Source organism: Homarus americanus, unplaced genomic scaffold (genome assembly GCF_018991925.1).
Source record: "Homarus americanus isolate GMGI-L3 unplaced genomic scaffold, GMGI_Hamer_2.0 scaffold34360, whole genome shotgun sequence".
NCBI classification, from domain to species: Eukaryota; Metazoa; Arthropoda; class Malacostraca; order Decapoda; family Nephropidae; genus Homarus; species Homarus americanus.
This window is the reverse complement of record NW_024739403.1, coordinates 12,331,639-12,355,461: the sequence shown is the minus strand read 5'-3', so window position 1 is coordinate 12,355,461 and position 23,823 is coordinate 12,331,639. Positions and strand designations below refer to the sequence as shown.

At 38.9% G+C, this 23,823-nt stretch overlaps 1 protein-coding gene across 1 annotated transcript in view; it reads left to right on the top strand.

Moving 5' to 3' along the window:
• The window catches only part of LOC121874653, a 52,273-nt gene that overhangs the window by 17,742 nt on the left and 10,708 nt on the right, over positions 1-23,823 (top strand). The gene's annotated exons all lie outside the window — the stretch shown is intronic.

Genomic DNA, 23,823 nt, shown 5'->3' with positions numbered 1-23,823 from the left:
ATCATCATCGAACAAAGAGTACTCCTATTATTATGATATATACAATCATTATTGTTCGTATTAAAACCTGTAGTTAACGGTATGGTGACTTTCTTCAGTACTTTCAATGATCACTTGGTAAATAGGTATTGACCAGAAGTTTCAATCATAAATACTGTATAGTATATATATATATATATATATATATATATATATATATATATATATATATATATATATATATATATATATATATATATATATATCATGTAAATCCACAATGAAAACGTGGATAAGATAAATCTTGATAAAATCACACGGGAAAATGGAAACAACGGAGTACCTTAGCTTTCGTCTTTATTCAAGACATCTTCAGAGGCAACTGGATTACATGGACAGAGAGAGGCTTAAATATACAGGGTGACCTAAAAACATAGGTCAGGTCATAATGATGACATCCACTAATCCCCACACCAACACACACGTAGAGGAGCTTAAGAGAAGGGTGGTGACGTGACTAGACAGGTCAGGTCAGAAAAAAGGGACCCACAAAATAACTATCATACATCAAGATCAAAGGTTTTCAAAGCATTTTTAACCTTGGGCCACTGACAAATAAATTTATGTAACATATTATCAGTTTTGAACTGACCATCACTAAGGGTTATTGATTTTAATTCCTTAATCAAACTAGCTTCAACCAGAAGTCTTTCTGTGACACAAGATGATTTGAATACTTCTAAGCTTTTTTCCCAAGCAATGGGGTGATTATTATTCCTAACATGAACGAACAAGGCACTGCTTTCAGATGCAGTTCTGATATTATACTTATGTTGTTTTATTCTGAGCTGCAGTGTTTTTCCTGTCTGACCTACATAATTACAATTACATTTGCTACATGGAATACAATAAACACTTCCATTTACATTCAAACTTGGGCTATTCCTTATTAACATATTGACCTGTCTAGTCACGTCACCACCCTTCTCTTAAGCTCCTCTACGTGTGTGTTGGTGTGGGGATTAGTGGATGTCATCATTATGACCTGACCTTATGTTTTTAGGTCACCCTGTATATTTAAGCCTCTCTCTGTCCATGTAATCCAGTTGCCTCTGAAGATGTCTTGAATAAAGACGAAAGCTAAGGTACTCCGTTGTTTCCATTTTCCCGTGTGATTTTATCAAGATAGATATATATATATATATATATATATATATATATATATATATATATATATATATATATATATATATATATATATATATATATATATATATATATATATATATATATATATATTTTTTTTTTTTTTTTTTTTTTTTTCATGTAAATCCACAATGAAAACGTGGATAAGATAAATTTTGATAAAATCACACAGGGAAAGGGGAAACAATGGAGCATCTTAGCTTTCGGTTTTATTCAAGACATCTTCAGAGGCAACTGAAGATGTCTTGAATAAAGACCACCTCCCTCACCCCACTCTGAACGTCAACTATGGCACTATCGGAGGGCAAGCTGGCAATCCTTGCGAGAATTCATCACCGACTTTCCAGGGGATGAATGTCGCTTTTCCACTCGGGACGTCTCGGTATGTGTTGACAGCTTGGCTTGTGTTATACAGGGTGGTATGAGTGCATTCATCCCATATTCTACCAAAACTTTCACTTTATAATCATGGTTTGATCGACCCTGCTCTCTTGCATGCAGGGTGAGAGATAGGGCATATTCTTTTGTGTATAAAAAGTATTAAGTATAATAAGCAAATTATCAATTTACTTTTTTAACTATTGTCTACTATACTTTATTGATAACCAAGAAATTACCTACCTTTTTTTTTACGGAATTAGCCCACCCGGGCACAGGTCGAACGACCCATAACGGGGCATAGAGGGCAAAAAAATAAGGACAGAAAGAAATTAATAGTTGAGAAGAAAAATCTTTTACTGTGTTAATATACACCATGAAGATGCCGGAAAACCAGCTTTTTAAAGTGAAACAGATTGTATAAGTATGAAAACACAGAAGGAGGCAGAGCATTCCACAGTTTGGCTGTGTTAGGTAAAAAGGATGTACCATAACGGGTTATTCTAGTGTGACCGACATCCACAGAGAAACGGTGGGCACCTCGGGCAAGACGTGTGTTACCGGCCCACGGCCTTGCCGGCGGTACACAGAATGAAAAAACAACGGAACATTGTCCGTTAAAGTACCTGTAAAAGAGAGAGAGGAAGCAACAGTGCGGCGAAGCGAAAGGGAATAAAGATTGTCAACTGAAGGAGGAGAGTTAATAAGACGAAATGCCTTTGATTCCACCCTATCTAACAGTTGGACAGAAGAAGATCCACCCCAGATATGAGAGCAGTACTCCAAGTTAGGACGAATGAATCCTTTATATACTTGAAGCAACTGCTCAGGAGTGAAGTAGCTACGGCATCTGTACAGCATTCCCAACTTTCGGGAGACAGCTTTAGCTATGTTAAGGATGTGTGATTTCCATGACATATTGGAGGAAATGGTGAGGCCAAGCATATCTATTTCAGAATATGGCTGAATGATAGCGTCCTGAAAGGCAATTGGTAGGAGATCATTAAATTTAGAAAGTGTAATTGATAAATACTGAGTTTTATTACTATTGAATTTAACCAAGTTTCTACCTCCCCATTCGGAGATGCTGCACAGATCCGCATTGATAGAAGTAATGATATCAGCTCTAGAAACAGATCTAGTTTGAGAGTTAGGAGGAAGGGGAAAATGTGAAGAAAAGTGAAGAGTAGAATCATCAGAGTAGGAATGGATAGAATTAGTTGTAATGTGAAGTAAATCATTGATAAAAAGAAGGAAGAGAGTAGGTGATAGAACAGAACCCTGTGGGACACCACTATTGGTAGAGAAAGACAGAGAGATCTATCCCTCGACAACAACTGCCATGGATCGGTTCTCAAGTAAGCTAGAGATTAGAAAACAAAGTGGGGGAGAGAAACCATAAGAGGGAAGTTTAGAAAGCAAAGACTTGTGCCATGCCCTGTCAAATGCTTTGAAGATGTCAAGGCCACGACGAAAGTGTCTCCATAATTACGAAGAGAGGATGACCAAAGATGCGTGCACTAGGAGAGCAGATCACCAGTAGGTGTCGCCTGGCGAAAGCTATACTGGTGATCCGACAAAAGAGAATTTTTTTTTTTTACGGGTATTTCCCCACCCAGACACAGGTCACCGACCCACATCAGGGCCCGGGGGGCGAAAACGTAATAACAATAATAATAATAATAATAATAATAATTCAGATAAGTAAAATTTATCATAAAAAATGCAAAAATAAAAATAAAATAATAATGATAACAATAATAATACTGAAAACACTGCAATAATAATAATAATAATAATAATAATAATAAGGAACCATAAAGAAATTTAAAAAAAAGATCATTAGTGAGAAACGATATATGTATGTTGTGTTCTCAAAAGCAAGAGAAACAATTGAGACCCCGCAATTGTGTGTAAATGAGTCAGAAAGTCAGATCAGCAACCTGGGACTTGGTCACAATTTTTGCAATGCCACATAGCAGCAGGGTCTACCATTAGACAACACATTATGCTTCCAATATCTTCCCAGGCGGTAGTACCTCCCTGATTGGTAGCTGCCTACTACCTACTGACGGAGAAAATGGGGAGTACAAGATAGTTTCGAAAATCTTAGAGAGGGATGAAGTTAGGGCAATGGGGCGATAGTTAGAGGGATTAGAATGGTCACCCTTCTTCGGGATGGGCTGAACCAAGGCATGCTTCCAAGAAGAAGGAAAAGTTTGTGTTTTGAGGCAAAGGCGAAAGAGGCGAGCAAGCACAGGGGCCAGAACTTCAGCACACTCCCTCAGAACACGAGAGTGTATTCCGTCCGGTCCATGCGCCTTACTCACATCCAACCTGGATAACACATCAGAAACCCTACGAGTGGAGATTACAGGAAAGTGCATAGGTTCAGTAGGAGGTGCAGGGGTAGGAGGGATAGAGTGGGAATCGTCTAAGGAGGAATTAGAGGAGAATAAGGTGCCAAAGAGGTTGGCTTTGTCAGGGGTAAAGTTGGCTATAGAGTTATCAGGTCGGAAGAGGGGAGGAAAAGAAGGAGTGCAGAAGTTATTACAGATGATTTTGGTTAAGGACCAGAACGATTTACAAGAGTAATAATTAATCAGGACATCGGTCTTTCTTTTTATAAAATTCCGCTTGGCCCGACGAAGAATAGTCTTACAACGATTCCTAGAAGTAATGAAAGAGGAGTGGGTAATAGGAGAAGGAAATAGTTTCATAGCTTGATATGCCCTATCTCTCTCCATGCATGCAAGAGAGCAAGAACAATCAAACCATGATTTTAAAGAGAAAGTTTTGGAAGAAGATGGGATAAATTCACTCATACCACCCTGTATAACCCCAGCAATGCTGTCAGCACATACCGAGGAGTCCCGAGTGGAAAAGCAACATTCATCCCAAGGAAAGTCGGTGAAGAATTCTCGCAAGGATTGCCAGTTTGCCCTCCGATAGTGCCATAGTTGGCGTTAGAGGGGGTAGGAGAGGTGGTCGTGCCCAGTTTGATTTATTAGAAATAAGATTGTGATCAGAAGAACCTAAGGGGGCAGAAATTGAGTATGAATAGTGTGAGGGGTTAGAGGTAAAACAAAGATCAAGAATGTTAGCAAGTTGATCGTGTCTGTTCAGGAACGTGTGTGGGGTGTTTGATTATTTGTTCCAAATCATTAAGTAAGAAAAAAGAGAGTGCCTCAGCTCCACCTGGGCCATCCCTTGCAGAGCCAAGCCTCTCTCTGTGTGATGTACATTGTAATCTCCTAGGTAGAGGATCTCGGTGTTGGGTTGTGTGGATGGCAACGACTCATGGCAAGAAGTGAGATAGTCAAAGAATTTTAAATAGTTGATAGAGTTGAGAGAACAGCATAGGAAACAAAGAAAAATAGTCATTGTTGGTAGAGATATTTTGAGCCAGATGAAATCATAAAGGGAAGATTCAAGGTCCGTGAGTCGAGCTATAGGTGTACGTGTGTTGCAGTAGGCGCATACACCTCCCTAAGAACGGATGGAGGAATAAAGGTTGTAGTTGGAGACTTGAGAAGGTTTGGGTGAAGCTGCTTTGGTCAGTTGAAGTTCGGAAAGTAGTAAGAGGTCGGGCAAGAGGTTAATAGATGGTGCTCCACAGAAGGAAAATTGGATCTCAGGCCGCGAATGTTGGAAAAAATGAAGTGTGAAAAAAGCCGATCCTCTAGCAACCGCAGTGGCGTTAGTTGTGGCCTCAGTAGTATGATGATGATGGTCGGCCCTGGGGTCCACAACCTTCCCGACCAGTGGGACCCATCCGAGAAGGCCCCGCTTCAATATTAATATCAACTGACACCGGAGAATAAAATAGAATGAATAGAGCAGATCAAGAGTGAGAACGGTTATATATGTTGTGTTGTCAACAGTAAGCGAGACAATTGAGACCCTGTAATTGTGTATAAATGTAGCAGAAAGACAGATTAGCAACCTGGGACTTGGTCAAAATTTTCGTGGTGTCTTATGGTAGCAGGTTCTACTATTAGACAACACATTATGCTTCCAATATCTTCCCAGGCGGTAGTGCCTCCCTGTTTGGAAGCTACTTACTACCAAGCTAGACCTTTTAAAAGGGTACTACCAAGTGCCCCTTTCAGAAATGCTAAGAAGGTCGCTGCTTATATCACTCCAGAAGGCTTGTACCAATATACTGTGATGCCTTTTGGTATGCAAAATGCCCCAGCTACCTTCCAGAGGCTGATGACTGTCGTTACCACTGGAGGGATGACCTGGTGATTTACTCGTCATCGTGGAGTGAGCATCTGTCTTCACTACGGGGTCTGTTTCAACATTTGTCTGATGCCAAACTCACTGCATATCTGGTTAAATGTGTGTTTGGCCATGCTTGGATAATCTTCCTCGGACACGAAGTAGTTGGAGGAGCAGTAACACCTGTCATGGCCAAAGTGGAGGCCATTGATAACCTTCCTGTTCCCACTAATCACATGGCAGTGGAACGTTTCTTGGGCATGGCTGGCGACTACCGACTTTTCTGTCCAAACTTTTCTCAAATAGCCACCCCATCTGACTGACCTTGTCAGATCAAAGAAAATGTTTGTGTGGTCTGCTGACTGTCAGACTGTCGTTGAGCAGAACTGTTCCTTACTAGAATCAACACCAGTTCTTCAAGCTCCAAATTTTCAGTGTCCCTTCATTTTAAAAGTTGAGGCCAATGATGTTGGGGCTGGTACAGTATTAGTGCAGGCAGATGATAGTCAAGTTTTGCGTCCAATATTTATATATGTATATATATATATATATATATATATATATATATATATATATATATATATATATATATATATATATATATATATATATATATATATATATATTTATATATATATATATATATATATATATATATATATATATATATAAATAATATATATATATATATATATATATATATATATATATATATATATATATATATATATATATATATGCTGATAGCCACAAGGAAAAAGAAAACACGAAGTTCCCAAGCGCTTTCGTGTAATTCACATCTTCAGGGGTGAGTACAGACTAAAGTAGAAAGTGCAGAACAAGTTATATATATATATATATATATATATATATATATATATATATATATATATATATATATATATATATATATATATATATATATATATATATGCTGATAGCCACAAGGAAAAAGAAAACACGAAGTTCCCAAGCGCTTTCGTGTAATTCACATCTTCAGGGGTGAGTACAGACTAAAGTAGAAAGTGCAGAACAAGTTATATATACAGAGGAGGGTGAGATCAAGTCCACAGAGGTCAAGTATAGGTAATGACCCTACTAATCTTCACAAAAAGGCTTACCGCCCAGCCGGTCGGTAGTCAGGTCAGGATAGGTTAAAGAAACTTAACTTGCCTTCCCTAGAAAGACGAAGAGTGCGGAGAGATATGATAGAAGTATTTAAGTGGGTGAAAGGATTCAATAAAAAGGATATAGATAAAGTTCTTATAATATCCGAGCAGGATAGGACTCGTAGTAACGGATTTAAGTTGGATAAGTTTAGGTTTAGGAGGGAGATAGGAAGAAACTGGTTCACAAATAGGTTGGTGGACGAGTGGAACAAGCTTAGCAACTTTGTAGTAAGTGCTGGAACTCTGGAAAGTTTCAAAAGGAGGCTAGATAGATTCATGGATGATAGAGAGTGGTAGTAACTCGACAGGAGCTGCCATGCACAGGCCAACCGGCCTATTGCAGACTCACTTATTTTCTTATGTTCTTATGTTCAGAGGGAAAGTGACTAACCTTCTCACCTGGTTACAAATCTTCTTAATTACAAAATTGTCCAATTTGTATATACTGATACTCAAATTCATAGTAACAGATTTGATATGTTTAATGAGACTAGATTCATAAGAACATAAGAATATAAGAATGGGAGGAAACTTTACTGGGCCTATTGGCCCATACTGAACAGTCCCGTTTACACAACCCCTATTGCTCATATGGAGCATCCAACCTGTTTGAAGCAATTCAGCGTATTCGAGTTAATGATGATGTTGGTAACATTTTCCATTCATCCACTACTCTGTTTTCAAACCAGTGTTTACCCTATTTCACGCCTAAATAAATTTGTCCTAATTTGAAACCATTGTTACGGAAGTTCATCCTGGTTGGATAGTTTGAGTACCTTTATAATGTCCCCTTTGTTTAGCCCTGCCTTCCCTTATACCTCTATCAGGTCGCCCCTCGCTCTACGTCTCTCAAGGGAGTGCAAATTAAGATGCTTTAACCTGTCTCAATACTCAAGGTTCCTAATGCCCGGGATTAGTCTTGTCATTCTCCTCTGAATTCTTTCCAAGGATTCTATATCCATTCTGTAATACAGTGACCAGAACTGAACTGCGTAATCCAGGTGTGGTCTCACAAGAGCAAGATACAGTTTTAGGATGACCTCGCTAGTCTTGTAACTAACACTCCTTTGTATAAACCCAAGTACTTTATTAGCCTTGTTACGAGCAAAAACACATTGTTTACTTGGCTTAAGGTTCCTACTTATCATTACTCCTAAATCTCTCGCAGTCGGATTTCTCTATGGCATCGTTGTTCATCTGGAATCTGGTTTCCCTGTTTACATCTCCTATACTGAGTACTTTACATTTGTCGACGTTGAATTTCATCTGCCATTTTTCAGACCATTCGAAAAATTTGTTTAGATCTTCCTGTAGTTTTGCCGAGTCTTCGTCAGATTTGATAACATGTCCTATTTTTGTGTCATCAGCAAATTTACTTATGTTACTGTCAATGCCGATATCTATGTCGTTTATGTATATAATAAATAATAATGGTCCAAGTACTGAGCCTTGGGGAACTCCACTTGTGACGTTGCTCCAATGGGACTTAGTGCCGTTAATGCTCACTCACTGTTTCCTGTCCTGTAACCACGCCCTAATCCATTTAAGGATGTCACCTTTGATGCCATGAGCTTCTACCTTTCTAATTAGTCTTTCGTGGGGGACTCTGTCGAAGGCTTTGCTAAAGTCCAGATATACCACATCATAATTGTGCCCCTCGTCCACCGATTCGAAAACTGATGAAAAGAATGTTAATAGATTAGTTAAGCAAGAACGTCCGCTTGTGAAGCCATGCTGGGAATCATTGATCAATCCGTGCTTCTCCAGGTGATTTCCAATAGAGTTTGAAATGATTGCTTCCAGTAATTTTCCTACTATTGATGTTAGACTGATTGGGCGGTAGTTAGAGGATAGTGATCTATCCCCCTTCTTGAAAATCGGTATTACATTCGCTATCCTCCAGGATTCTGGTACTACACCTGTTTTTAATGACATGTTAAACAACTTTGCTAAGGGCATACTAAGCTCTTCCTTACATTCCTTTAATACTCTAGCAAATATCTCATCGGGACCAGGTGACTTATTAGGCTTTAGTTTGTCTATTTGCTTACTAACATCGTTACTAGTCACTACTATCTCACTTAATTTGTTTTCTTCACTATCTCTGAATGGAGTCGGTGCCTCGGGTATCATGTTTAAATTTTCGGTGGTGAAAACTGTTGAAAAATATTTATTCAAATTATTGCTCATTTCTCCGTCGTTATCAGTGAGCTCGCCGGTATCTGACCGTATTGGTCCAATCTTTTCTCGTGTTTTAGTTTGATACATTTGGTAGAATCCTTTGGGGTTTGTCTTCGCCTCCCTTGCTATCCTTACTTCATTATTCCTCTTTGCTTTCCTTATCTCGGTTTTAACCCTACTCGCCAATACCCTATAATAGTCCCGGAGGTGAATTTCGCCACGATTTATCCTTCTACCTATAGCCTTCCTTTGGCCAATGATGTTCTTTAAATAATTATTTATCCCCTTTAAATAATTATTTATCCTACTGTCAATTGAATTACAAGGTAATATTGAGGAGGCATTATCCCAGTCAATGCAATGTTTATTATCCCTCAAATGAACAAACAGAGCATTGGATTCCTGGCCTGTCCTAACACTATATTTATGTTGTTTAAGTCTAGTTACAAGATCTTTACCTGTCTGGCCTAAGTAAAACATATTACATTCCTTGCAAGGGACTTTATAAATGCAGCCATTTGTATTGTTGGGGGAATTATTGATTAACATTTGTTTAACAGTGCATGAGCTTTTAAATGCCACATTGACGTTCCAGGTTTTTAGTTGTAAAGGAATTTGAAAGAAATTTTTGTGAAATGGTAATACCAAGAGATTCTTATGGTCATGGGTGGGCTTGGGATCAGTTCTATAAAAAGATTTCTTAGTAATGTTCAGGCATTTGTCTATGAAAGATCTAGGGTATTTAAGGTTTGAGCCAATATTATAGATATATTTATATTCCTCATCAATGAATTCGGGGCTGCAAATTCTCAAAGCACGTAAAAACATTGTTGAAAATACTGACTCTTTGACTCTATTATGGTGGGCAGAATAATAATGAATGTATGAACACACATTTGTAGGTTTTCTATAGATACTGAACTTAAAGGTGTTACCTATTCTGTGGATCAGACAGTCTAGGAAAGGCAATTTTCTGTATTTCAAAATGTTTCTTTAGGATGATTTCTTGAAAATCATCAAAGGGGCGGTCAGAAATCTACAAATCATCCTAAAGAGACATTTTGAAATAAAGAAAATTGAAATGGATGAAGCTTTTCGTATTGTAAGACAAAAAAAGCGTGTGTTTAATATGATCATACCGAGTTATTGGAAATAGCTCATGTTGGATTACTGTTTTGATAATCTGAGACGTGCGCGTTCTGATCTTCAAGCTAAGATTGACCACAAATTGGCACTCCTTATTAGAAATAGTGATTGGACTAAGGATGCCAATCGCAACTGTGTAGTGAATCTCTCCTCTAAACAACTAGAAAATGATACCTTGTGTGCCCTCGGCTACGGTTTAAGTTTTGATGGCTCTAGCAAGGGAGTCGACAGTGTTGACATAGCCAGAGCATTTTGCAATTTGGAGAAATTCACCAATTTGACAAGTGAACCTAACATGTGTAAAGGTGTTGTGTATGCATCCATGTCTAAACCTTGTGTTCCAAACTGTCCAGATAGATTCACCAAAGCAATCCAAGCCATAGAATCGTTGTCAGTTATCAATGAATGCCCAACCATTGTTTGCACAATGTTTTTCCAGTCGGCAATTTATAGCAATTGCCCTGGATAGCCATTCACGACAACTCCCCGTCTAGGCAAGACACCACATACTATCGGGATCCCTCCCCTGTCTCTAACCTTCCCCAGCGCCTCCCTATACTTCTTGAAAAGTTTCCTCATTCCTAACTTTTCCTATGTCGTTTACCTCCGACACTAAGACACACTACTGGATTTGTACCCTCCCCTGACAAAACCAAATCTATCCTCTGAGCTACATGCCCTATCCCAGCCCCAGGAAAACACACCCTAGTCCTACGTTTCCTATCTCTTGCACAAAAAGTCCTATCTAAGAACCTCACCTGGCTATCCCCAACTACCACGACCTTACCACTGGGCAGGGTCTGAACAACTGCCCTTTTCTCTCCTGGCACCACATCGTCCTGCCTCTTCTCTTCCTCGTCCTGCCTCCTATCCTCCTTGCCAGCTTCCTCCAACGCTTGGTAGGGGTTACTGCACTCCACACCTTGGTCAGCTTTCCTGAGGCTGATCTTAGTCCCCTTGGAAGGAACCACTCTCCACGCCTGTTCCTCCTTCGCAGGTGTCCTGCTAGGCAGGACACCTACCTGAAGGAGTTCAGTCCTGAGGGCTTCGTTCTCCCCCTTTAACATGTCCATCTCTCTCCTCAACTGCTCCAGCTGACTTAACAAAGTAACCAGGTTCCTCACACTCCGTCCCTCTTCCCCCACAACACAACGATCCACGGTGGCCATTTCCTCTGGTCACTAACACGAGCATTTAGGGGCACGTCCTTCTCCAAGCTAGGTCAGGTAGCGTCTGAACTAGGTTACTTACAAAAACGAAGCCTTTGAAGAGACACATTGAAAGGAAAGGAGGGGGCGGCGGGGAGAGGGAAACGAAAGATGAAAAGGCAATAGGAAGTGTGAAAAAGAGAGAGAAATAAGTAAACAGAAGGTGGCAGGTAATGTTTTTGGAAAAGGATCTGGTTAACTTTAATTAGTCAGCTAAGGATAATTAAATACCAGTATTGATAAAGATGTGCCAACAGTATCACTTATGTTTCAGGAAACTAATTTAATTTGTTTAGCCATCTATGTTCACGCATGGTAACAGTTTGCGAATATGTAAGACAAACGTAGGGTATAGCAACATAACATTGATATTATTGTATGAAAGTTTTTTAAGTTTATGATAAACTAAATATTGCATGAGGTTTAGGATATTTCCATTAATATCAAACTATTTATGTTTTGCACATGTTCATTTACTTGGGATTGTGGTTATTATTTGTTGCAAAAGTGGTATTATGATTTGCTTTAATATCAGTCTTGTAACTCGTATTGTTATCTCATATCTCGTTGATTTATTAAATTTTCCCATTTCATATATTAAAAATTTCAGATTTTATAGTTAATAATCGGATATATCAAACTATTTAGATGTAGTAGGATAAAATAAATAATGGATGGATACAATAGTTATTACAAAACGAACCTTTATATCACTAACAACAGTAATTTGTTTGAAACTGATAAAAGTAATTTTACACGATAGAAATTACTTATATTATCTGTTATGCTTTATTTCGTGTCACAATACTAATCAGGTTATAAGTAGAAGGAGTGAAGGATGGGTGGTTGAACAGCCAGTTACAACCATTGTTAGCATTACCCCTTGCTGTCTGTTTGGGAGAAGGGCTACAGTATTATACAAAATTTGTTGACGATATCTGCGAAAAGGCTACCACTCATCCTTCGTGTGTTGGAGGAGTTACTGTGGTGTTCGGTCATCGTCTGTCTCCCACGACCTAACAATGGCTCCCCATACGTTCTTGATGGGGTTGAGATCGCACCCTTTACTCGGCCACTCCAGAAGTTGTATGTCTGGCTGTTTATAGAACCATCGTCTGACGATTCCGGTTGTGTGGATGGGAGAATTATCCTGCAATATTAAAGTAAAATAATAACCTGGACATTGACTTAATATATCATTTATACTCTTACTTTGTTTTGTTAGCTAGTTATAATAATTATAATAGTCATAATCAAGAATTTATAAATACAAATGCTTACTATATCCACTATAGACCATTAATTAAGAGGAATAGGATATCGTTATTCATTCCTGAGTGAATATTATGCACCTAGTTCACCCATGCCGTATGCATTTATCCGTCCCCAAACGTTGATTGTCACATGCCTGCTTTTTGCCACCTCGTTGATGTTCTGACGTTCATAACCTCGTGTTGTTGTGATCTGGGAAGATCACCTTACCCCAAAAGTCATCTTCAAGGTTGCTGAGCTGGGTGTAGTGTGAGAATGAGAGTAAGGATGTGATAATATCACATATCACATTGTGATATGGGATTATGTCAACTCATTTAAAATATCAAACAACCTCTCCCCCTACTTCTTCCACCCCCGCCGCCCCCTCCTTTCCTTTAAGAACATAAGAACATAAAAATGGAGGAAACTGCAGCGGGCCTATTGGCCCAAACTGGGCAGTCTCGTCTTCACCCAACCCCTGTTGCTCATATAAGCATCCAACCTATGTTTGAAGCTATTCATCGTATTCGAGTTAATGATGATATTTGGTAACTTGTTCCATTCATCCACTACTCTGTTTCCAAACCAGTGTTTACCTATTTCACGCCTAAATCTAAATTCTAATTTAAAACCATTGTTACGAGTTCGCTCCTGGTTGGATAGTTTGAGTACCTTTGTAATGTCCCCTTTGTTTAGCCCTGCCTTCCACTTATACACCTCTATCAGGTCGCCCCTCGCTCTACGTCTCTCGAGGGAGTGCAAATTAAGATGCTTTAACCTGTCTCTATACTCAAGGTTCCTAATGCCCGGGATTAGTCTTGTCATTCTCCTCTGAATTCTTTCCAAGGATTCTATATCCATTCTGTAATACGGTGACCAGAACTGAACTGCGTAATCCAGGTGTGGTCACAAGAGCAAGATACAGTTTTAGGATGACCTCGCTAGTCTTGTAACTAACACTCCTTTGTATGAACCCAAGTACTTTATTAGCCTTGTAACGAGCAAAAACACATTGTTTACTTGGCTTGAGGTTCCTACTAATCATTACTCCTAAATCTCTCTCGCAGTCTGATTTCTCTATGGCATCGATTGTTCATCTGGTATCTGGTTTCCCTGTTTACATCTCCTATACTGAGTACTTTACATTTGTCGACGTTGAATTTCATCTGCCATTTTTCAGACTATTCGAAAAATTTGTTTAGATCTTCTTGTAGTTTTGTGGAGTCCTCGTCAGATTTAATAACACGTCCTATTTTAGTGTCATCAGCAAATTTGCTTATGTTGCTGTCTATGCCGATATCTTTGTCGTTTATGTATATAATAAATAATAATGGTCCAAGTACTGAGTCTTGGGGAACTCCACTTGTGACGTTGCTCCAATGGGACTTAGTGCCATTAATGCTCACTCTCTGTTTCCTGTCCTGTAACCACTCCCTAATCCATTTAAGGATATTACCTTTGATGCCATGTGCTTCTACCTTTCTAATTAGTCTTTCGTGGGGGACTCTGTCGAAGGCTTTACTAAAGTCGAGATATACCACATCATAATTGTGCCCCTCGTCCACCGATTCGAAAACTGATGACAAGACTGTTAATAGATTAGTTAGACATGAACATCCGCTTGTGAAGCCATGCTGGGAATCATTGCTCAATCGGTGCTTCTCCAGGTGATTTCGAATAGAGTTTGAAATGATTGCTTCCAGTAATTTGCCTACTATTGATGTTAGACTGATTGGGCGGTAGTTAGAGGATAGTGATCTATCCCCCTTCTTGAAAATCGGTATTACATTCGCTATCCTCCAGGATTCTGGTACTACACCTGTTTTTAAGGACATGTTAAACAACTTTGCTAAGGGCATACTAAGCTCTTCCTTACATTCCTTTAATACTCATTGTTTCTTTAAAGGCTTCGTTTTGTAAGTAACATCATATATCTTATCATAGAATCCAAAATATGCATGATAATCAAGAACTCCCCCAACAATACAAGTGGCTGCATTTATAAGGTTCCTTGCAAGGAATGTAATATGTTTTACTTAGGCCAGACAGGTAAAGATCTTGTAACTAGACTTAAACAACATAAATATAGTGTTAGGACAGGCCAGCAATCCAATGCTCTGTTTGTTCATTTGAGGGATAATAAGCATTGCATTGACTGGGATAATGCCTCCTCAATATTACCTTGTAATTCAATTGACAGTAGGAACATTATAGAATCTAGTCTCATTAAACATACCGAATCAGTCAACATGAATTTGAGTAATGGTATGTACAAACTGGATAATTTCGTAATTAAGAAGATTTGTAACCAGGTGAGAAGGTTGGGTCAGCTTACCCTCTTTCCCGAATACCGACTGCTGCTGTGCTTTTTGAAGATTAGTAGGGTCATTACCTAATACCTGACCATTGTGGACTTGATCTCACCCTCCTCTGTATATATATACCTTGTTTTGTACTCTCCTTAGTCTGTACTCACCCCTGAAGATGTGAATTACACGAAAGCGCTTGGGAACTTCGTGTTTTCTTCTTCCCTTGTGGTTATCAGCAAATACCTGGATCATGCGCACCCACAGTGATTTACTTGCATGTGTATATATATATATATATATATATATATATATATATATATATATATATATATATATATATATATATATATATATATATATATATATATATATATATATAAATGCAACTGGTTGGAATTCGACTTATATTTTTTTAGTTACAGTGGATGGTAATGCAGTGGAATCGCCCCTCAGAGAATACCGAACCAGCACAAACACAATTAATATTAAGTTATTCACGTAGTTCGGACTGGAGATCTTTGTGATTGGGGATAAAGAGACGCACTGGTAACGATAACACTTGTATTACATGGCACAATAATGCAATAAAAGAAGAGATTAATTGAACAGTAGAGAAATTAGTAAAACAAAAGTATCAAACACACCAGGGAGAGGAACCCATCTCGATTAATCCACCAATACATCCAACATCACCATACACCACTGTTAATAGCAAATAAAATAGTAATATATTATTACTTGCTCCATACATCGCTGTTAATACATTAAATACACCAGACAAAATATTATTCATCCCTGGGGAATAGAAATCCTGATTTAGTCATACTACACAAGAACGTGGATCAATCATAGCCTGTCTGGAATGACCCACAAAATACTATTAATCCTAACTATCCCACATACACAGAACTCGAAGGTTGGGACTACTAACCTGCCGAGTGGCATGCACCAACAAGAAACCGGGAAAATCACTCATGACCTGTCAGGCAGGCGGGTGCTCCGCTTCTTTTCATTATTATATTTCTGGGTTCAGGGATCATGAGTGCATTTCTACACCAATACCAGTAACATGCTTCACACACATATGTTCAGAATACACCCAAACTTTAAAGTGCTACAGCATCAAACAATTCTTGAAGAGGAACTCCTACAACCCCCATAGGGTCGTTGGCCTCACACCAGGATTTGGCTAATTGAACCACATACACCCAATACTGGGGAGATGAATGTGTCTACTTAACCACTAGAATTCCAGGTCCCAGCGTATGATCCTTCATTTACTCAGTCTGCATTCAGCTGGCTTACTCCCATTACTTTATAGACGGAAAGAGAGCAACCGTCGATCCAGCCCAGTTAGGCCAGCTCAGAGTACAACCAGGTGAACCCTGCCCCAGCTGAGGAAGGGGTTATATTTCCCGTTGATAAGATTTTTCTCTGGGCTGACTGAGGAGACGCGTGTGGGTGGTTCCTGTGGTGTTGAATGAGCCTAGGTGGGGATATTCGGGTGAGCCAGGTCGACCAAGTTACAGTGTGGCTGCTGGTCCCAGTAGTTAGTCTTCAGAGAAACCTGTTCGCTCGCTGGTCGGGTTGTCTCCGCCCGTGCGTTGCCAGCTATATCTTCCAAACCACCATCACCACTAACCAAGTGAGGTCTCGAGACCCTGCAAAAGGAGAGCTTTGTTACCTACTGTTAAATTCTTCTCCGCCCTATCTAAACACTGTCTGAGGTCGAATGAGGACTTACTTGCAACACGGTTGAACGCCCGTGAAGGGACGAGACCACGTGGTCGCTTTCCTCGGCGGAGCACGTATTTTGAGACTTCCGTCTGGGTCAGTGGCCGCCAATTGATTGAGACCCGGTCATTGACCAAGTTCCTCAGGGCGCTCGCCTGCCCCCTCATGACGTCATCTATTCGAGAATTTTTATTAGTTTTCCTAGGGACACATGTAACATATTTTGAACTAGGAAACTAACCACAATATGTTTTAATTTTATAATTGTCCCTTAACTTCATAAATCGTGTCTACATTAATTCGATAAAGTACATTTAGTTTTTCTATGGGCCTAGTGAGACGAGCATCAACTCGGATGCATGAAGGCGTTGCTTGGCGGCTTTGTTTCAAACTCGCCACGAGGCATGAGTGTTTCAGCCTGGCCTATTTATATTCCCTTGTTCGGCAGATCGGTCATTTTTGTTCTGAAATCTTTAAATATCACATTAAAATTTCTGAATATTACAATCGGACCCCCTAGAAAAAGACAGCACTGTCCTCATGTGCTGAGAGAAAACATATGCATACAACTACCCAGAGGAGACCTGCTCTATTAACTGTATTTCACACCTGTGACACATAGGTAGCAGCACAGCCGTCCTTCACCTTCCGGCACCCGCTTCCCACAGCTCTGGTTGATGCTAGCCTTTCCAACCTCTGATCCCAGGAACTCTCAGTCCATCCAGTTGTAAATAGTTCTCCAGCTTTAGAACTTGAGGAAGCGAAGGGGATCGAGTATAGTGCCAGGTATACACTGTCTCCTTGCATTATACAGGAAGGCTTAGTACATAAAGTGTTGTATCAATAGTATCTCAAACTGGCTCTCAGGTCTGTGAAACTCACCTTCACCTTAACTGGAGTGACTGGACATGCCTATCTGCACAATTCTTGAGAATTAATTTCTGGCATTCTGTTAGCGCCATTAACATAATGGAGCATTCAGAATATGCCAATCTCAATCGTATCCATATTATTGTGCATACACAAGAAGTAAATGTAAACAATCTGTTGAAATAAAAAGAGTAAATTAGAATATAAATTCCTTCTGGGTGTTCTTTGGAAGTCGTGATTCATGAGAAAAGGCAAAGAAAAAATCCATAGATTTCAAACATAACGAAACACGAAATAATCCTACTTATAAAAGAACCAAGAAAGCAGCTTTTCTCGTTTTCTGATATGAAAAAGAATAGAAGAAGTGTGCATATTATACCCCTATATATATATATATATATATATATATATATATATATATATATATATATATATATATATATATATATATATATATATATATATATATATATTTCATATAGTTCCACAATGAAAACATGGATAAGATAAATCTTAATAAAATCACACGGGAAAAAGGGGAACAACGGAGCACCGTTGTTTCCCCTTTTTCCCGTGTGATTTTATCGATATATATATATATATATATATATATGAAGGTTCAGTCTCGATCAATGAACACTGAATACCAAATCAGTAATCGTGTTTCCCGTTTCGGATTTCGTGGAACAAGAATCCTTATATACTGCACATTGCCACCTCTCATGGAGATTCAACGTGGCAGAAGTCGTAGCTTACTCTGAGGATCATATGAAGGTTTTGAGACCCAGACAAAAACAGCCTTGTCAAGTTAAAAATAAATGCAACAATTTTGATATAGTCATCGTAGAGGCAGGTGGATGCAAGAGGACACGTTTACTTCAAGAGGGAACACAGCTGGCATTGAAGAACTGATTGCTGGTGGAAGGAGTTGCACACTGCTTACGCAGTTAAGAATCAATAGCCTCTCTGCTCGAAAAATTAATTTTCAGGGCTCTGGTTACCGCGAGACCGTTCACATTTCCTTTTATCCTCTTAGATTTAACTGGTTGAAGAATACAGGTCTTTTAGGATGATCTGCACTCAAGGGAGTGCAGATCTAGATTCTCGAATCTGTCTTTATACTCAAGGTTCCGTGTCATTTTCCGCAAGGTAGGCTGAATACAGCTAGTTTACGACAATGTCACATATCGAAAAAGCAACACCACCGCTTGACACGTGAGCAATAAAATGACGCCAATAATGTGTTGCCGCCGCTTCTACACCCTATCTCGCCAGAAGTCGACGTGGTTGAGTGGTTACTCATCAATTTGTATTAAAATTGACGTCACACTAGCCAAGCCCCAATATGAGCTTATAAAAAGCCTTGCACACACCTAAGAGCTAACTCACTCCTCTACCCTACATCCTAAATATAACTTTTGCTATGGGTCAACGTACTGTACAGTACAGTACCTCCATATTCTCCAGTGTTGTAACGTCTCTGCTGGTGTCTCTATAGTCCAACGTGTGTCAAACCAAACGGCTCATCTATCAGGCTAAGTCCATTCATAGTATTTTTCTTACTTTCGTCTTGGAGTCTTATTCAGCCTTAGTTGTACCAGCGTGAAAATAAGTAAAATGAGAATTCCCTAACTAATGTGAAAAGCCGATCTTGAATACTGCAATGATAACCTGTGAAAAGACAAACTTACCGACACCATACGTTCATATACTTATCAACCTATGTGGTTTTGTTGCCAATAAGCGGGAATATATATATATATATATATATATATATATATATATATATATATATATATATATATATATATATATATATATATATATATATATATTATATGATAGCGGCAGTATGACGAGGGTAGGCTCGTGGCAAAACACATACCCATAATGCCTCCACATCAGCTGGGACTAAAACATCCAGGTGTGACAGATATTGTTCATAGGTGTGTATGAAGGTGTGAAAGAATTGATATCCTGCAATGTGGCAAGTTTGAAGAACAATTTGCCACGCCTTGCAGATGGCAACAACGTTGCCAGTAACTGACCAGACTGTGGTAGGGAGCTCATCAATTTGTTGGCGAGGGATGTGACGTTGGAGATTAGTAAGGGGGGAGGACTATACCATATTCAGAAGACTTCAATGTATTGGTACAGTCTGTCAGGAGTAGGTTTCTCTGGTTTTCTACTGGAGGTAATAGTCTTGATGGGCTTCTGTTTATGACGTCCTTGTCTATGTCTACGATCATGGAATATGTTCAGTGATTTTAGTAGCACAATAACACTGCCATCAGGATATCCGTTTCCTCACTTTAAACTGTACAAGGTGTGCCTGGAGTACTTCAATGGTGGACATCTGTTGATATCTGTTATTGTGGACATACGGAATTGATTGTCCGCGGTGACATAGTGCACTGGTAGACATCAACTAATATTTGTCTTGTCGTAAACACTGCCGTACTCTTTGTTTCTGGCAATTTGAAGGTCGCCAACTCAGTACCCACAGTATATGGTAAACACCCCAGTAGTCTGTGTCCCTGGCACTTTGAAGGTCATCGGCAAAGTGCTCACGGTCTAGTACCCACAGTCTGGTACTACACTGGCCACTGGTGATTTGCTGTGAATCACACGTTTTTGTGTTTTCCTTGGAATACGCTATTGGATCACTGTTTGATAATCATTCAATGCACTGATTACTTGAATGATTTGTTGATAAATCCCGGTGTAGTTAGGTTGGTAAGGAATTGGGGTGGAGCCAGGGGGAGGGGAGGGAGGGGGCAGAGCCCAACAGACTTGACCAGGCTGCCAAACAGGAGTGCCTACAATGCCATACATGTTGCCGTCTTGTCTCACTGAAGGCTGACTGATGTCACAAAAGTATCACTTAGTATTCATCCCTAATGTTAAGGAGTAAATTAACACCAAAATGTAGGATACACAATGAATGAAATAAGATTATAGTCACATTCCTGGTCTTACATCCACGCCCTGTATTCAGCCATGAAGGAAGGCAGCTCCTCAATGTAAACAACCAATACATCTTTTAACATTAGAATATTAACTCAAAACTTCTTTATTCAAGTACAAAATATTATATAATTACAAAATATTAGAAATGAAATAGCCCCAATATAATTCACATCCAATGCAAAAAATAAACTAATTATTATAAAGTACATACAGTACATCTTTCATATCTTCTTTCATAGAAACTGCTCTTGCAATTATGACTGATACTAAATGAATACGCAGCACTCATCTTGATATTATGTAAATACATAGACATATGTAACACATATATCTATCTATATATATATATATATATATATATATATATATATATATATATATATATATATATATATATATATAAATACAAAGAAGTATGTGTCTTTGTGTGTCCGCACGAGAATCTCGGAACCTACTTTACCGATCTATAGTGATGATGGATGGTGTTATATGTAGTGATGATAATGAATGGTGTTATATGTAGTGATGATGGATAATGTTATATGTAGTGATGATGGATGTTGTTATATGTAGTGATGATGGGAGGTGTTATATATAGTGATGATTGATGGTGTTATATGTAGTGATGATGGATGGTGTTATATGTAGTGATGATGGATGATGTTATATGTGGTGATGATGGATGATGTTATATGTAGTGATGATGGATGATGTTATATGTAGTGATGATGGATGATGTTATATGTAGTGATGATGGGTGGTGTTATATGTAGTGATGATGGATGATGTTATATGTGGTGATGATGGATGATGTTATATGTAGTGATGATGGATGATGTTATATGTAGTGATGATGGATGATGTTATATGTAGTGATGATGGGTGGTGTTATATGTAGTGATGAATAGACAATAAAATAATAACAGTTTAATGCTTCAAAAATATTCTTTGCTGTACCGTTGTAGTGGAACTTACATACACCGTTAATGAACTATTGATGAAAGAAGAAGTTTTGGGGACTGAACAGTGAGACAATGTGGAGCTTCCCGGAGGGTGGCGTCCTACCGTGGCCTAGCGAATGAGCCGCCCGGACCAAACTTGGCATGGATAGCAAGTGTCAGGTGGGGATCTCAAAAAAACCCCAACCAACCCGATCCGACACACCCAACCCGACCCGACCCGTTAAACCACACGGAGGTTGAAAAGGATGTGGAAATGTTGTAAAGTCCTCAACTGAGCTCACTAACATGGTCTACCCAAACATTATCCACCACTACAAGGATCACAAGTGGCTGCGTGAACGCGCAATTCTGGCACCAAAGAATGAAACAGTGGCTGAAATCAACATGACTCTACTCAGACAGCTTCCAGGCAGTGAGACCTCATTCAAATCTGTTGATACAGTAATCGACCAGGACCAAGCAGTCCAGTACCATGCAGATATCCTTAATTCTTTGGAGCCCGCTGGAATGCCTCCTCACCACCTCACTCTCAAGATTGGAACTCCTATAATGCTCTTAAGAAATCTTGAACCTCGCGAAAGAGCCGCCCGGACGGCGGATATAGTAACCCGGAGTCACAACATAGAAAAAACGCTACTTAATGCAAAGTGTGAAAAAATACATTGATTTCCAATCTCACTCACCTAATGATCCTTAAATACTTTCATGCCAGCTACTGCCATATGTCCAGGAAATTTCTTCCACAACTGTACATATGTTTCAATTATGCATGGTGGCGCATAACTCACTTTCCTGAGTTAGTCCATGAACCGAGTGTGCTTCTGTATTGGCACCATCTAAGAGCAACAATTATTGCTTTCAGATGAAATTGGTATTGGTTATAATCAAAACCTCTATTTTATTTTCATAGTACAACTCAGAGGATGCGAAAATGCAAAAAATCTTAACTAGTTACAGTCGAATTAAAGATGGCCACGATAAAGATAAATAATTCGTGATTTTTCTTTATTCTAACCTTTTCCAACTGAACCGTTGATATGTTATGTAAAATACTAAAACAAACAACTTTTATTGTCAGACCAATGATATATAACATCAGTCCATATAGCACGCGGACTTCCATATACAAACAATGCCTCACTAGTGGGGAATCGAACCCTGGACCTCTGCCTATGAACAGGAATCGCTACCACCGCGCCACAAGGACAACAAATCCAATCCTAAGCTTTGTTATATTCCACACAAGGCCTGTTTATCTTGCTTGTTAAGTGCCGTGAACCTCCACTGGGGATTGCCCGTGAACAGGCCTTGTGTGGAATATAACAAAGCTTAGGATTGGATTTGATGTCCTTGTGGCACGGTGGTAGCGATCCCAGTAACTTCAACCAAGTCCTGTTTATATATATATATATATATATATATATATATATATATATATATATATATATATATATATATATATATATACTATAAACTAAGTCTTTATTTCAACACTTAAACTTTGCTTTCGTCCAACTATTCTTGCCTCACCTCACCAGATACAAAGAGATTACCTGTAGATCACATCTTGGTACACATTTACAATAACATCCTAAGAAGCATCAGGTACACTTTGCAATCATCCTCCAATGTTTCCATGAACTAGCAATTTTCCTAGTCATACAAGCTAATGGTTTAAGCTACTGCTCCTCTTCCAGGTTACATAGTCCTTTGTCTTGGTGGGTGATGCACTTAGTTTTTAAGGAAATTGCCAACGATCGGGTGAATTCATATAGAGTAGCACCGTGCTATTCTCTATGAATTCAACGATTTGAAGAAATTTGGTGCTAGGCGTCATGTTAACCTCTTAACACACCAGCCAACGAAGAGATTATTCAGATTTAGTGAAGATTTGCCTAAGGTTCAAGCTACATCTCGATTTCAAAAGAGAGCACATGTGCTCTGATAATATCCTTTACTTTTATGCCATTATTTTTGTGATCTTATCTATTTATTCTGTTTTAATCTACGATCTCTCGGTCTTCAGAAAAAATAGGGATCTAGGCTAAAGGAAAAGGACATTTTAATTTTTATTTGTTTTTATATTTAGATAACACAAGTTCAGCTACACAGTACCTCTTTGGGTTTATAGATGTTCATATAAAAATGTATCACATCTCGAAAAATTTTCTGTACTAAGTTTTTGTTAACGGTCAAGATCAAAACTAATGGTCAAAGGAATATGCCTGTACAG